Below are 15989 nucleotides of genomic sequence, written 5' to 3'. Positions count from 1 at the left end.
GTGTTGGGGTTCTGGACGATTATTGAGTCCTGAGTTTGCCAAGTTTTTAAAGAGTTCAAAATGTCCAAAGTCCTCTCTTACACTCCCTGTTGATTTGCGGTGGCAAATTTTGTTTGGAGGTTGCTGGCGGCGTTCAGGTAAGAGTCTGTATTACCCAAACTATCCTGTAAAGGTGCGTTAGAATTGCTCACTGTCTTTTCCTTTTTTCCTAGATGCGGCGTATTGAAGGATAAAGCCTCCGGTGATAATCAGGTAAGTCTTGTAATATAAGTGATTGTCTTTTTACTCTCTTAAGGCTCACCTTGCTTTTTTGTGTTTTTTCCCCAGGTGTTGAAGATCACTGAAAAAGTGACGGAGGCAGCGCCGAGTCGGAGATGCTGTGGGCTGATGAAAATGGAGCGGCGCTGTAGCTGGGATGCGACGCATGCCAGAAGAATGTCCCTTCAGGCTCGGAGTGATGCAGGATCTGAAATCAGGTGAGGAATCAGATTAAAGTCCGTAATCTAACCTCTTCTCCTATTTTCCTTTCTCTTAGGTGCTCCGTGTTCGAGGCGCGCGTGGCAGAAGGCTGGAAGCAGGTTTGCTGACACGGTGAGCGTCACGCTGCTAAATGCAGAATAACGTGAAGCGTGTGTTGAAGATCGGGTGTGGTTTAAATAGCTTTGAAAGTAGTCCCAGGTAAGAAGTCCCTAGAACCACACCCGAGTGAAAAGTAGTCCTTGTGAAAAAAAATAGTCCCTCCAGGTCTCACGTTGGCCTGGATGCATGTGCAACATGGTCTGCCTGAGGTAAGTGATGACTATGAGACTGGCGCCTTAGGCGCCAGGAATTATTTCTACTATGAGCCTGGCGCATAAGGCGCCAGGACTGAACCCAGATAGCCCCTAGCCGGGGCTTCTGAGGTTTAAACAGATGTCCGGATGCCTGCCTCTAGGGCGAATGGGCTTGGTCCAGCTGCCCGGGGGTAGGCATCATGACAATATGTTAAGGGTATGACTAAAGAACTCAACATATAGGTTGAAGATGGGTGGAGACATGGAGGAGCCTTGCAAGACCCTGTACATGACCGGGGTGGGGGCAGATCAAACATGGGGCATGCAGACAAAGTGTGTCCTGTCTGTACCGAAAAAGGTATACCAGTTGAAGACGGTGCCCGAGAGTTTCATCCTGTGGTATAAAATGTTGGGGAGAATGGTGTTAAAGGCTGCAGAAAGGTCAAATAGTCCAAGTAGTGCTGTGTGTACATTGTCAGTAATGTTCTGGGAGTCATGGAGGATGTGAAGTGTAGCTCTCTCAATACTGAGTCCGGTCGAAAGCCAGATAGATTAGAAGAGGTGTAAGTTGTTTGTGGTGATGTGTTGTTGCAGTTGTGATTAAGCGTTCCATGATTTAATGTGACATATGACAGGCTAGTGATGGGGCAGTCATTCTCGGGGAGTGTATGGTCCAGAGATGTTTTTTTTGAGGAGGGAGCAATCATTTTCCAATGTGTCCAATTTTGAGAGCTCAGGGGATAGTACCATGTGAGAGACAGGAGTTGATGATATTGAGCCAGTGGGGAACACGGGTGGTGATGCAGCTAGATGCAGCTTGAGGTGGGCATGCAACATCCAGGAAGTGTGCAGGTTTTGTCTTGGTAGTAAGGATGAGGAGGGGTGTCTGTGTCGATGGGGTGGAACGTGTCCTGTATGTTGGAATTTTTGGGAGCGTGGGGTCGGAGTGGGAAAACCGAGGGAAGGGCTTGTTGGCAAGGGAGATGTGTGGTAGGTGGGGGGATATTGTGCAGTAGATTGAGCGTGAAGGGGATAGCAAAGTGGTCTGATCACGACACTGAGATTCGATTTTCTACGGAGACATGATTTCTACTTGGAATCAAAAGGTCCTGGGTGTTGCCAGCTTGGTGTGTGGGGTAGGTGATGAGTTATGTGAGGTTATCGGGGTGAGTGGAGTGTGGATAGCCCTTCATCCTTCCGAGGTCAATGAAATAAGTTGGGTAACAAGATACGTCTGTTATCTGTCAATAGAGCCAAGATGCCCCTCTCGGGTGAACGTGCACTCTACAATTACACTTGTTATGTCATTTTATCTTGTTAGTTGTGTAGTCAGTCTAGTCAGTGTGGAAGTTGGGATTGTGTGTTGGTGCAGTAAATGAGGTGGATAAAGGTGGGGTGTGGGTGTGATGGGAGGGGAGCAAGTGAGAGAGAGTGCTTCAAAATATGTGTTTGGGGGATGCAAGGGGTTGCTAAGTGTGAATTAATCTTTATATTTGATGGCAATTTTTGTGTGGGCAGTCTCTGTGGTGGATGATGGTGCGCGGGAAACATGTCAGGGATAACAGGTGTGTGGTTCGGTTTGAGCCATGTTTCTGTTAGGAAGAGTATATCTGGAGAGTGAGGTTCTAATTAGTTCATTGATTTCATGTGTGTGCAGGTGCAGAGTGGTAGCTGAGAAGAATGCAGGTGAAAGCAATTAGTTGTTTTAGTAGAGTGTTGTTTTTGCGTTTAAGTTGAATGTTGTTTGTGTCCTCTGCATGAGACATGTTTGTGGCTAACAGGGAAAACAATTTATTTTTATTTTTTATTTTTTTTATTTGCACTTTGGTTTACAAAACTGAAAACCTTTGGCTAATTTACTAATATACGTCTTAAGTCTGAAAAGATAAGAAATAAAAGGAGAAACAACGTAAAACAAGCACAAAAGAAAACAGAAACATAAACAAGAAACATAAAAAAGTTAATGGAATCAATCACAGTTTAAAAAAAAAAGGCACATCTTTAGTCTGTGTAGTAATATGTCTTATTTCTTTGCAGTAGTATTATCCCTCGCCTTTCAAGACTCTTCAGTTGCTTGTGTCTATATATCACCCGCAGAGAGGTTTTCAAGTTTCTTAAGTCTCATCAAAATAAATTTTGTAGCTGCTAAAATTATTTGCATTTTCACCCCTTGAAGAAGGATGTTCCACCAACTTTCTATCTCTCTTAGTCGGTAATCTTTCCAGATTGCACCCAGGTATTTATTTCTTTCGTGTGAGAGATCTGGGCATTCCAGTATTAGATTTTTCATCGATTCTATTACTTTAGTATCTTTGCACAATCGACAATATTTGGGTTCATTTTTGAGTCTTCTCCTGTAAGGGTTATCTCTGCACGGAAGATTAAGTCGAAAGCGTAGCTAGATGGTCCTCAGATACCAATTTGGGCAAAGCATCAGGTATTTTGGCAGTCTATTTAATTTGTATGGATTTGCCCAAAAGTCATTATATCCATGATATTTTGATATTTCCTTTTGCGTTTCGATCCAATAATACATTAACATATTTTTCTTTACCTGGTCTGGGTTGTTCAGCAGTGATTCCTCCGTTTTCATTCAGATGTGTCAAGACTGCCTTACATAGTGTTTCCCATTCTGAAAGTGTTGGCTCTGTATGTTCCTCAATAGCCTTGCTCAGGGCCTTGAATCCTCCTGTTGATGGTTTTTCCAAGCATTTTCGATAAAAGGAAATTACCTTCCAATCTGCGATAACTTTCAGAGAAGTTAATGTCAATTCTTTGCAAATTATTTGAATGGGGTACGTTTTTTGTAGTTGGAGCACCGTTCTCTAAAAGATTCCTTCTAAGAGGGGCCATGTTTTGGCCGATAACAGGAAAGACGCTCCAGCTCCATATGTCAATATTGCAACTACCTTAGCTCTATAAAACGCCACCAAGGGGGCAACAGAGAACCTGCAAAATCGTTTTACTAGGAGTTTTGCTTGGTTTACCAGGTTTTTGGTTTTGTTTCTCAAATATATTATTCTGGCAGCCTCTTTTCTGTCATTGTTTATACAATCTTCCAAGTATGTCATCGACATTATTTCCAGATTTTTTTTATTTTTTAGTGTCCAACTGAAATTCTTGGTTTGTTTCGTTCTGCCTGTTTTACCCAGCTGTAAGATTCTTGATTTCTCTGGGTTAATGGTCAAAAGAATGAAAAAGGGAAAAGAATGATAGCAAAGACCCTTAGCTCTGGATGCCCGGGTGAGTTGACGCCCCAAGTAAATCATTTACATTCCCACAGTAGTCCAGAAGTACTTCAGCAGGAAAGAGATATGCACGGGAAAGAGATATAAACAGGAAACAGAAAGCCAGGCTTTTTTTTAAAGCAAAAGCAGCAGCTGCAAGATCGCAGGATTCTGGTAAAAAGCTGGACTGGAAGCTCCGGGCTGCAAAATGGCAACCCAAGGGGGTGGGCTGCAGAATCTAACCTGTCTTTCACCCCCAACAGGACGCCACGGGGCAGGATTCCTTCAAGTGAGATTCTCAATAAAGCTTGCATGGGGGTCTCGCGATCAGCCCATAGATCGACCCTGAATTGTTCTTGTAGCTCCCCTGACCTCTGCAGGTAGCCTCAGGAATCTGGAAAGAGTGTCTCTAGTGTTGGTGTTGTGCTGAGCTTGATGTTGCTCACAGCACAGTTGAAGCCCCTTCTGAGGGAGGAAAGACCATTCAACTTTGCAGGCAGCGGGACTCAGGAAGAAGCACTAATGCATATATACAACTCCATGCATTTCGGGGAGCTATGGATGGGGGGCTCTCAACTCCCTCATACTGTCTCTAGAGTAGGTCTGGCTCTGATATTGCCCTGGTTGCCCACTAACCCAACTTGAGGGTGCTCTTGGGCCCCCAGCAGGGTCATATTCAAGGCCCTGTAATATTATGAAAAGATCTTTATTGCAACGGCTCTAATTGTTGCAAAAAAGAGCTATGGCTTGGGAATGGGGCAGGGCAGAAATACCTAGATTGTCATAATGGCGCGTGGATATGGATCATTTAATGGAAATGGAAATGCCACTTTAGAAACAGAGGGTTGCCTGGCATGGTTTGGGGCAAAGGGAGGGATGAGAGTGTGGTAGTCAGGATTGGCAAACGTGCCCTAAATGAAATGTGTACGGAATAGGAAGCTTGCTGGTGGGAACAGATGACTTGTGATGCTGAAATGTTATTTTTGCGAGGTGAGTGGAGATGGGGAGGGGAGGGTAGTTATGGCAATTGTCCAGAATATTACTAAACTGAATGGATGTTCCGTTGTCTTTACTGTTGTTTGATTTTAAAAATCCTAATAACATTATGTAAAACTTTTAAGCAGCATATTTTATTGTTGAATTTTTTTGGTCAGTGTTACATATGCAGTATAAATGCTGGGCACAGCCAGAAAGCGATTAGGAAAAAAGGTACGATTGCTGCATAAATTGCATGAGCTCCAAATTATTCTATGGGTAATCAAACATGTGGCCTGCAATGATCTGCAGTAAGTGTGTTAACCTACAGACACGGTGTGCAGGGGACGGGAGAGTTCCACAAGAGTGTGGACATCTGTTGGTTCTGCATAGGTTAACACAACCCAGTGTCAATGTTGTTTTTCTCCCCAGCACCCCTCTAATTTTCTATCAGCTCCCAGAAATTCTAACATACAGGTGTGCGCTGGGCTATACAAATATTGGGTTCTTGTTAACCTACTGAGAACCGTGTGCCGCCCCTACAACCAGAAAGCCATGACAACGTTTGATTAATGCCTGCTTATTGGTCAAAGCTATTGGCAACAAGTACGCAAAACGTCTAAAGTAAAGTATCAGGCAAATTGGAGCAGCTATTGTGACTATGCCGAGGCAGGTTGACTTCAGAGTTCAGAATATAGTATGGAAATCTTAAACCACATGGGGTAAGATCAATTGTATAAAGACGAATCTGGCTCCTCGAATAAACTGTATTCTCTCAATGCTACCATTCAAGGTAACACGTCACTTCTTCAAGGAAATAGATAGAATTATGCAAAAATTCATCTGGAACGGGAAACCACCAAGGTTTGCAATTTGGAAATTACAGCTTCCGTTGAAGCTGGGTGGGATGAACTTGCCAAACTTCATTGATTACCATTTGTCATTTTCAAATCGCCATCTGTGGAAGATCATTGATTCGGATAATGAGAGTTCACATTCTTTGGCTTGTGAGTGTAGTGCTGTATCCCAGTTGGATCCAAAGGCTCTGCTGACTATCAAGAAAGTCAAATCCAAAAAAGTGAACCCTTTAACAAGTTTTTTGCAGGATTGTTGGTGTGAAATTTCCAAAAGCATGAATGCAGATCCATACTTACACCTGGATCCTGCAATTTGGTTCAACCCGTTCCTGAAATATGAAGGTAAAATGCTTTTTTGGCCCGAGTGGTTTTTGGTGGGCATTAAATATTTTCGTGATCTAATAGATGGTAACAATTAAATCTCATACACACAACTGAGTCAGACCCAACATGGCGGATTGTACCTTCACTGATTACAGGAAATTCAAAACTATTGTAGTTAACTGCATTGGTGTGCCAAAATTGCCAAGTCAGAATGCAGCGTGGTTAGCTCTGCAGACATGTTCGACTGCTTTTCACTCGGCTGCTACGATGTACGGCTTTCTGAAAGCTCACCGTCAAGGCGATCCACGATTGCCAGACATTTGGGCAGAGGAGCTGGGAGAGGAGATTGATTTGTGATGTTGGCGACATTGCTGTGAGAATACTTGTCTGGTGAATCTAGACTGGGGCCTAAGGGCTTCCAAACAAAAATTCTCTTTAGATTGTACTGGACACCTGTACGGTTATTCAGGAGACAACTCTTGGATGTTGATATTTGCTGGAAATGTAAGGGTGCAAGAGGCACCCTCAGTCATTTAATTTGGTTTTGCGCAAAGACAAGAAAGTTTTGGGAGTGTGTGTATGTGAAGGACTGGGATTGGTCCTGAATTGTGCGGTCCCCATGTCGGCTTCTTTGATGATTCTGGGAGACAAATCTAGTCTGGAGGAGCTCCCCTTTGGCAAGAGAACTTGTTTGCTCCGGGCATGCATGGTCGCAAAGAGAATGATATTGAGGTCCTGGAAGTCAAGCATCTCCTTCAATATTGATGAGTGGGTGGATGAGCTGCTCACAATATCAACCTATGAGAAAGCCATCTATGAGAATGCAGGTGACATTGATACGTTTGAGGACATTTGGAGTAGTTTCCTTGAAGTCTATGGTTAATGTAGATCCTTTATTTGGGCCGCTGAGTTTCTGTAATTGCTTGTATTTCATTGTTAACATGTTTATATTTTCTGTTTTGAATTGTTGAATGCAACCTTATTAATTGGTCAGTAGGTCTGTTCATATTATTGCATTTTGGTTCTCTTTCTTTATTCTATCTCTTTTTTCTTTCTCGTTTTCTCCTTTAATTTTTGATCTTTTGTGGCTATTGTTGGGTATTTTACTCTTGTTGTTAAACATTTGTTAAGCTCAATTGGATTCATTGTTTTTGTTTTAATTTAACTGTTGGATGAAATATTGTATTCTGTATGTTTTATTGTGATGAATAAAATTTGTTACACCAGGAAATCTTAAACCAGTGCAGTTTAGGCGCCCGCCGCCCCACCCGGTGGGAAGAGGAAGACATTGCATAATAGCAGGCCCTGTGCCCCTGGCATGGCGTTGGCACCCATAAACAGGGTCTGATGGCACGTGACTGGTTCACGGGCAGCCGTGCACAGCCTTTATTAACGTGTTGACACGTCTTCCATGTTTCACTGTGCTCGTGACTTAGCCTGAGCCCAGGAGGGGCTTAAGTCACAACACAAAGCATTCAACAAATGGCATCTGGGCGCTTTAGCAATAACGCCGCTATTTGGGCATTTTCTCTTTTGCTGTCTTTGTGCCATTTTGGGACTTTGCTTTCTTGCCTGGGGGACGGGCGAGAGCCTTGTTTCTGCCACCTCTTTCCATGTTTCTCAGGGCTTCTTTGTAACAGTTGGTTGTCAGCTCCCTGTTCTGTCATCAATTCTGATCTCTTTGGGTCTTTCCTGGCACTTCACGGCCCTGGGCACTTTTCTGCTTCACCTTCCATGCAGCCCTTTCCCTGGCATGAATTCCCATGTACTGGGGTCTTTTCTGCCACTGTGCTTTCATTTTCTATCTTTCCTTTATTTCGCTGTGCCTTTTTAGTTTGGGCTATTAGGAGACCCTTGCGCCACCTTTAAGCATAAACTATTGCATTAGAGTACAGGTATGGAGAGATGGCAAGTGAGGAGGGGCACACAGCTTGTAGGTGTTGTTTGATTATATACCCACCTATTGACAACCAATGGCCATGCTAATCCCTATAGCCATCCCCGCCCAGTTCCTGCCCCTCCCCACTCCAAACACCTCCTCATAGGAACTCTTTGATCACACTTTAATCAAGCCTGACCATCAAACTTTGCACTCGCCTTCGTTTTTTCAAAGCAATCTTCTGAGAGTTAATGACTTCATTTTAAAAATGTCTTAATCAGGTCTGCCTTCAGCCACTCGATTTATAAGCACTCTGCGTGTCCTTCACTGAAGTCCTGTTAAAAACAAACATTAGATGACCAGCTACTCGCACCATTTTGCACCTGCTAGCATCAATGGGCAGTTAATACTACTGCAAAAGTGCCTTTCCTATGCCCACACAAAAGCCCAAACTGTTGGCATTGCCAATGCTTGTTGTAGTATCGGGGATGGTAATAAGACATCTGGATTCAGTTAAGGCACAGGAGACCAGTATATATAAAAGAAGTACGTTTATTACTTAGTTAAAGGGCTAGTTTAGTTAGTAAGAAAGGCAGGGAGCTAAATAGCTGACATCCTTTCATGTAAGGCTCTCCCATCCTGTGTGTCGAACTGTAGCTTTTGGAACACGCAGGTCCCATGACATTCTAGGTAACATCACTGAATTCTACTACCAGCACTGTGTGCACCCAGTGCAGATAATTACATCAATACTACACTTGTCCTTTCTTGGCCTTTTCCTGCCATCGCTTTCTGATCTCTTGCTCGCCCAGTTCTTATTGATGTAAGACATTCTGGCCATTTCTCATGCAGGACATGCCCCTTTTATAATGCTGCAGGATTATATTGTTAGACAGATGCAACTCTCCACGGTGGGGGTCAGTATGGGCAGGGGAATTATGAGGAGGTGCCCCACACATGCTGTGCACGGGGGAGGAGAAGGCCTTCAGCAACTGTCAGGGGAAATCTGTACTTTCCAGAGAAGGTAGTAAGGTAACTTGGATCTGCTATCTTTGCTGGATTATAAAAGTGCTATCAGAGTTGGGCAAAACCTGGAGACTTAAGTGGGGCCACGGGTTGCTACAATGAATAGAGAAACAGGTTAGTTTAGCTTTTTACTGAAACCGACATCCAGCCTAACCAGTGTCAGAAAAGAACAGGCACATGACTACTTTCAGGTATGACTCTGCCCAGCAGAAAACGTCACTGGACCTAGTGATCAAGAGTGACGTGATATTGTGAGGGAAACACATTTCTTTAAGATGTGTGGTTTAAAACATAAACCTTACACGATTAAGAAAATAATATTTGCAATTCTTCAATTAATAACTCATTATATTAATTACTACATAATTAATTTGTGTACACAGATACAATACTTAATTCATTTCCAAAAAAGTACAACACAAAACGAACAGCTGCCAACATTAAATCTATCAATAGAACCAGATACAATTCGGCCCAAAAATCCTCACCCAAAACACCAGTAAAATCATGTACAAAATAGCTACAATATTTCTCATGGGCATTGTACAAGAAGATGCTGTAAGTGTTCTAAATAAAACCTGACTCACGTAGTCTGCATCCTCCATCACTTCTTCGAATGTCTTTGAGGACCCAACATGTTATATGTTGGAAAGAGGGTTGAACGAATCCTCGCAAAGTGCTTCCTCCATGTGGCATTAGGGACTTCTAGTAGATAACTTGGATGGATCCCAGACTCCTTTCATCCATGTACTGGGGGATTAGATTTCTAGTACAGCACCAGTCTGCCCGTCAACATTTATTTTTTAGCAGAATCAGGATTTGCCAAGCAAAGCGCCAAGTACATTTCTGCAGATTCTAAATATTGCAACAATGTATACCCCGCCCTGAACAGCAGTAGATGAAGAATTATTAATATTATATTTAATATCCCCATACACTAATTTCTCCGGCGGCGATAGCGTCTTAAAATAAAACAATTGACATTTCCAGTTAACTATCACCCTAATTGATACCATACCTAGCTCATATCTAATCACAGACATAGGCACACATACTGGAAGACCCAGTTCATGCCTCCAGGGAAAGACTTTCAGATGGTCCTATTTTCCTTATATCCTAATTAGAATAATTGCAGACCCACATATCAGGGCTGGGACTACCTTTGCTTTATAATATTTTAACATAACCTATCATAATCCTTGGGAATTCACATCATCTGTGATTAACAAAAGTGTTTTTCTTTTAATCTTTGGAATAATGAAAGACTTTTGAGCCTTCCCAATAAGGGAAAGCCTAGGTATATACATTGTTCAGGAACCTCCAGCCAAGCCCAATTCAATCTCCAAGAAAAAAGATTGCAGTTTACGTGCAGTCGAGAAGATGATCACTCTTGATTTTGATTAATTTACCTCCATATTTCTCCTCACAGACTCCAAACTTTTTTGAAGAGTAATCGGTGTACAGTCAAATAAAGCCAGCTCCCCAGTATAATGTCACCAGTGAATCCGCTCGCAGCCTAGAAGAGGGGGAAATGCCCTTGTTCACCCAACATGTCACCCGAGTCTGAAATATATAAATAAAATAAGAATGGGAAAGACACCACCGAGCCTCAGACAGTTAAAAGTTAGGACAGTACCTGACATACCCCTTGACCATTTAGATGTATGTATGTATTTATTTGTTTATTTAATTTAACATGCATTCAGCCGCATGGCTTTACATATAAACGTCATTACATAATATACAATTCCTTGTAAAAACAAATTCATATATTTAAGTACAATTGCACAATTTTAAAATCAATAAAGCATGCCATCAGACAATTCCTTTTTTTTTATTTGTTATAGTTGTCTTGACAACTTTTCAAATATTCCAGCAATATATATCCATCTACTTATAATTTTTTTTACCATCATACAAAGGCTAAAAGATTATACATTCTTACAATTTCCATACTCATCACATAACCAAGAACAGTTCATAACGTACAGTTAATGACATCAATTCTTCCTATTTACAATAATAACATCTAGTTGAGTCAGCTGAACCAAGCTTTGCCTCTTACAGCTAGTCAGTTACCCAATAGCCTTTTTGAGTAATACATTACTCATTAAGTGTCTCTAAACCAGGGAGCACAATTTGAAAAAACTGCACTATGGCTATCTGAATTCTTGGGCGAGTTCTGAAGAACAGCGAGTGCCACCTTTCGTCACTCTCGATTACTCGCTGCGTTATGAGGATGTTTGTGAAGCATCTAGTTCCAACATTACAGAGTTCTAAGCATTCCACTAGCAGATGCTGTAAGGACTCCCTTTGTTCTAGCACACTAGAGTGCCTGCAGTAGTTTTGTTCTTTTTCCAGCTTTTTCCTTTTATAAAGGACATCGCTCGTGTACCATAAGTTTAGTCTGAATCTTAGGTACCCCATTCTCACTTTAGGGGAAGGACTTTTCAACAGGTATCCTGACATCAACCCATACTTTTTGGCACCAAACAAAAAGATATCAAAGTCTTTATATTGGGAACATCTTGACATGTTCTCAGCCCAATCAGCCAAATATATTTTTACTTTTGCTCTGACCGGATTTGATAACAGCAACTCAACTGTAATATCAGCATTAGCTAATTTAGCAAATACATGCTTTCTCCATTCAGTAGCAAATGTATTTGTGGATTTCAGCAGATGTTGTGCTAACACCCTCAATATGTTGTTACTTTGCCGTTCCAAGAGGCACTTACGGAGGAATGCACACTGTTTCCAAGTTACCTGGGCATACATAGAGGACAATCCTAATTCATATCGTAAAATTTCGGTCGGAACAGTTTTAGCTAAGTTTAGAATCTGTTTCCAGTAACTTGATTCCAGTCGATCCCAATAACATTGATCTTGGCAGAAAGCCTTCAATGCCATAAAACACAAATGGGAGTACCTTCATTTTGTAAAATAAAACGATATGTTTCCCAGAAAACTTCCCGTACTTCTTAATCAACAATCGAGATTGTGAAGTAAGATGCTGGATTTTGTTCTTTCTTACTTCTTCTTCAGATAATCTATTTTTTGTATTGCTGATTAACACCCCCAAGTATTTATATTGGGGTACATTCTGCACATTTTCATTCTGGATTTTCGAGGAGAACATATTGCTCCGTGTCGGCTGCTGTTTTTCGCATCTTAGTATTTGGGTCTTTGCAATGTTAATTTCTAAATTATTTAATTGTACATAGAGGCCCAGATCTGTTAGCATGTTTTGAAGGCCTTGTGGCGTTTGAGACAATAGCACAAGATCGTCCGCATAAAGCAGAAAAGAGATTTTTTGAGCTCCCAACTCAGGCGGGTCTCCAAGACAGTTGTTAAATTCGAGCCCTAGATCCAAAATGAAGAAGTTGAATAGAAAGGCTGTCAAAGGGCACCCTTGTTTTAAACCTCTCTGAGTTTTAATTAGAGGGAGTAGCTTGCCATCAAGGGAAATCCTGACTCTCACTGACGTATTTGAGTGGAGAAAAATTATCAGTGAGAGAAGGGTGTCCGGGCAACCATGCTTCTTCAATTTCATGTATAACAAATTTCTATCAATTGAATCGAATGCAGCTCGAAAGTCTATAAACCCTAGATACAGAGGCTGATTCCGCTCTGCTTGTTGGGCTTGAATCATAATTACTGAAATAATATTCTGGATAGTGCCCAACCCGGACATAAACCCTGATTGAAAAGGATCGATCAACCCTTTAATCTTCACGCAAGCCTGTAACTCTTTGAGGATGATTTTGGCAAATAGTTTCCCAGGGATATCTAAAAGGTAGATGGGTCTATAGCTGGAAGGTGACACTCTCTCTCCCTTTTTATATATCGGTACTATAATTGCCTGAGTCCAAGACACCGGTAAGGACTGCGAAGAATTCACCATGGAGAAGATCTTAAACAAAATCGAGGTTCAAATTGTTGGGGATTTTTTTATCTGGAAATTAGATAGCCCATCAGGCCCGCTAGCTTTAGAGTTAGTTCAGGATCTAATAAGCTCTAAAATCTCCGACCAGTCAAAATCCAGGCGAAAAGTTGGGTGTGGCTTCAAATGATCTAATAGTATGTCTCCCTTCAACGGAGCATAAAGCTTGCTAAAATGTTCAACCCACAGATGTAAAGGGACAGCCGATGATTGCATGGCTAGCTGGGGGGATGTGACAGATTGATTTATCATAACCCACATTCTAGCGATGTTCATGCTAGCCAGCGTTTTTAACATGTTGCAGCTGTCTTCCTGAAACATAATAGCATGGTGAGACTTCAACCAATTTCTGTAAGGCATTCTAAGGGACTTTGCTGTTTGTTGTCGTAGAGGGAAAGGTTCATGTCTTATTTGTCTGAGGTCAGTTCTAAGTTGTGCTTTATGGACCTTAATTTCTGGGGTAAATGATGGAGATGTGCACACTTGGGATTTGCTTTGAACCTTTGTTGTTGAATAGCTTGAATAAAGTCAGTGTACACATATTTTGACTTACCATATCAAGTGTCAACCAGCTCAGACAAGCTTTCTATCCAATTGTACTGACTTAGACTCTGACCATCAGAGACGCCCCCCCCCCCCCCATGTTCACCACACAAGTACCTCGCATAAGTTCTATGTTGTTGGATTCTGATGCACTCGTCCTCCATTCAGTTGTCAACATGTTATGGTTGCTTGCGTTTGTTGTTAGGACAGAGAACTTTGTCATTAAAGCCAAAGCTCACTGCTCACATATATATAGTCGATAATCAACTTAGTATCGCCCTTGTGCCATGTCTCAACTGGTGGTATATCTGGGGATAGAGCCCCATTAAGCATGAACAGCCCTCTCACTTTAATTAGCGAGTCACATCTCCAGTACCTTATCCGGTTTTTAATTTCAGTGGACTCTAAGCATCTCAAGTTTAAATCACCCACTAGGATCATTGCATTAACTCTGGTATCATTTGAGACCAGATCTAGTAGGGAATTCAAATCAAGGAAGAATTTGTCTTCAGACATGACGATCGGGTTCCAGTATATATTTAGAACAGCCACTTCATCTTTCTCAAACATTACTTTAAAATGATTTATTCGGGGCAGCCCAAAATTGCGAGGTTATCCCTCTACCCATTTTTACTGCTGTTACCAATCCAGAGTTTGGACGACCGCTAGTTGGATTAATTGCAGCATTTATGCGGATTTCATGATTCTCCCAAAGAGGGGATTCTGAGAGCCACGTCTCTTGCAAGAGTACTAAGTCCCATTTCTTCAGCTGACTTTGGTCATTATTAATCAGGTGTTTAAACCCTCACGTGTTCCAGCTCATTGTCTCTTCTATTCTTTGTTAATTCTGCACACAGGGATTGCAGCATAAACACATAGCATTGTTTGAATTACCTTTCATGCCAATATTAACGTGAGCAGGAGGTTGACCCTCAAATCTTACACCCCCATCTTTCAAGGGCTGTGCAATTTTTCCCATTCTTTCTAGGCTTAGGGTAAACCCTAATCTGGAAAGATCGTCTTTATTTTGCCAAATTAGGTTTTGGACAGCTCTAGATTTGATCCAAAGTCTTTCTGAATTTAGGGACCCCTTCATTGCACAATTCCTTTAAAATTAATAAAACAAGTTCATAGAATCTCATCATATGAAATATCAAGTTCAAGTCATTTCCAGATAATAATACGTGCCAAGTCTTGTGCATATTAGCAATATTATAACTGTTGTCATACGACTTCAATATTTCGTTCTTGGGAAGTTCAAGCTTTCACAATAGCATAACAGATGTTCAACCAATTCTGTAATTAGAGTCCCATACAATCGACAAATGCTCATGCACTTTTCAATTCCAACTTTGGCCCCTAAGACCTCTAGCGTATCAAACATGTTAAATTTGAACAATACATATTGCCTTATCATTCTACAATTGGGATAAGCTGCTTGATCGCTGGGTTTTATTGTTTCAATGGACCAATATTTCAAAAAATGACCACTGTTCACTTTGGTCACCATATTAACCATATCCCGTTCTTGTGCATAGTTAAGTATGACTGATTTCTTTTTTTTTTCCTTTATTGTTTTTGGTTTGTTTAAAGCTTTACAAAAAGTACTCAAAATTTATCTCAGAAATAAAATACATTAAATTAAATTACAATTAACAATCATACATTCTTAACTTACACATAATACTACTTGAATTGCAACTTTCTATTAAAATGCTTTTATCTATACATTTAAATATCAATTACCGTTTCCAGAGCATCTCATACCCATACCTTAAAAAAATGTTCTAACCAAATCCTTACATTACTGGGTCAAAAACATTGATGTATTCATACTAGATCACATATGACTCTCAGATATTCATTGACACATATTTTCAAAGCTATAGAATTACCATGCAGCATCTCATACCAAAGATTATCTCTGTTCACTCTAGCAATATCATTCACGAACAATCAGAAAAATTCAATTCTCTGCATCCAATGTTTTGGACAAATCAGCAACAAATGAATTCATGATTCATTTACCCCATTTATCCTACACTGCCTACAGGATTTATTTTCCTCAACATTTTTAGCTTGTATATTCTGGATCTCAAAAGTATTCAATACATTAAAACAGAATCTCATTGTTGCGTTCCTAAGGACTCTAGAAGGACTCTAGAAGGTTATTTTTCTATATATTTCACTGGAACCGATTTCCACCTCCAAAATTAAACTCCAAATTTGACTTTTCCGGGGTTCTTTATAAGAGTGTCAATTGATAGCCCCAGATTGAGTAGATTTTGATCACATAGTCAATATCAGTTTAGTCTTAGCAAAAGGATAGTGTAGCCAAGTGTCTGTATTCCCTTTGGCCCATTTCAAATATACTTTACTAGTTGCTGCTACAGTTCCAATATTCATCAGATTGGTGTTAGTTTCAAAATTATTCATTAATTT

General features: G+C 41.0%; 1 protein-coding gene across 2 annotated transcripts in view; it reads left to right on the top strand.

Annotated features, from left to right (window-relative positions):
• The window catches only part of LOC138498132 (lymphocyte antigen 6E-like), a 1052795-nt gene that overhangs the window by 172716 nt on the left and 864090 nt on the right, over nucleotides 1–15989 (top strand). The gene's annotated exons all lie outside the window — the stretch shown is intronic.

Source organism: Ambystoma mexicanum, chromosome 5q, assembly GCF_040938575.1.
Source record: "Ambystoma mexicanum isolate Mex_15411 chromosome 5q, UKY_AmexF1_1, whole genome shotgun sequence".
Taxonomy (NCBI): domain Eukaryota; kingdom Metazoa; phylum Chordata; class Amphibia; order Caudata; family Ambystomatidae; genus Ambystoma; species Ambystoma mexicanum.
The sequence above is the reverse complement of the archived record's forward strand: the minus strand, read 5'-3'. Positions and strand labels throughout refer to the sequence as shown.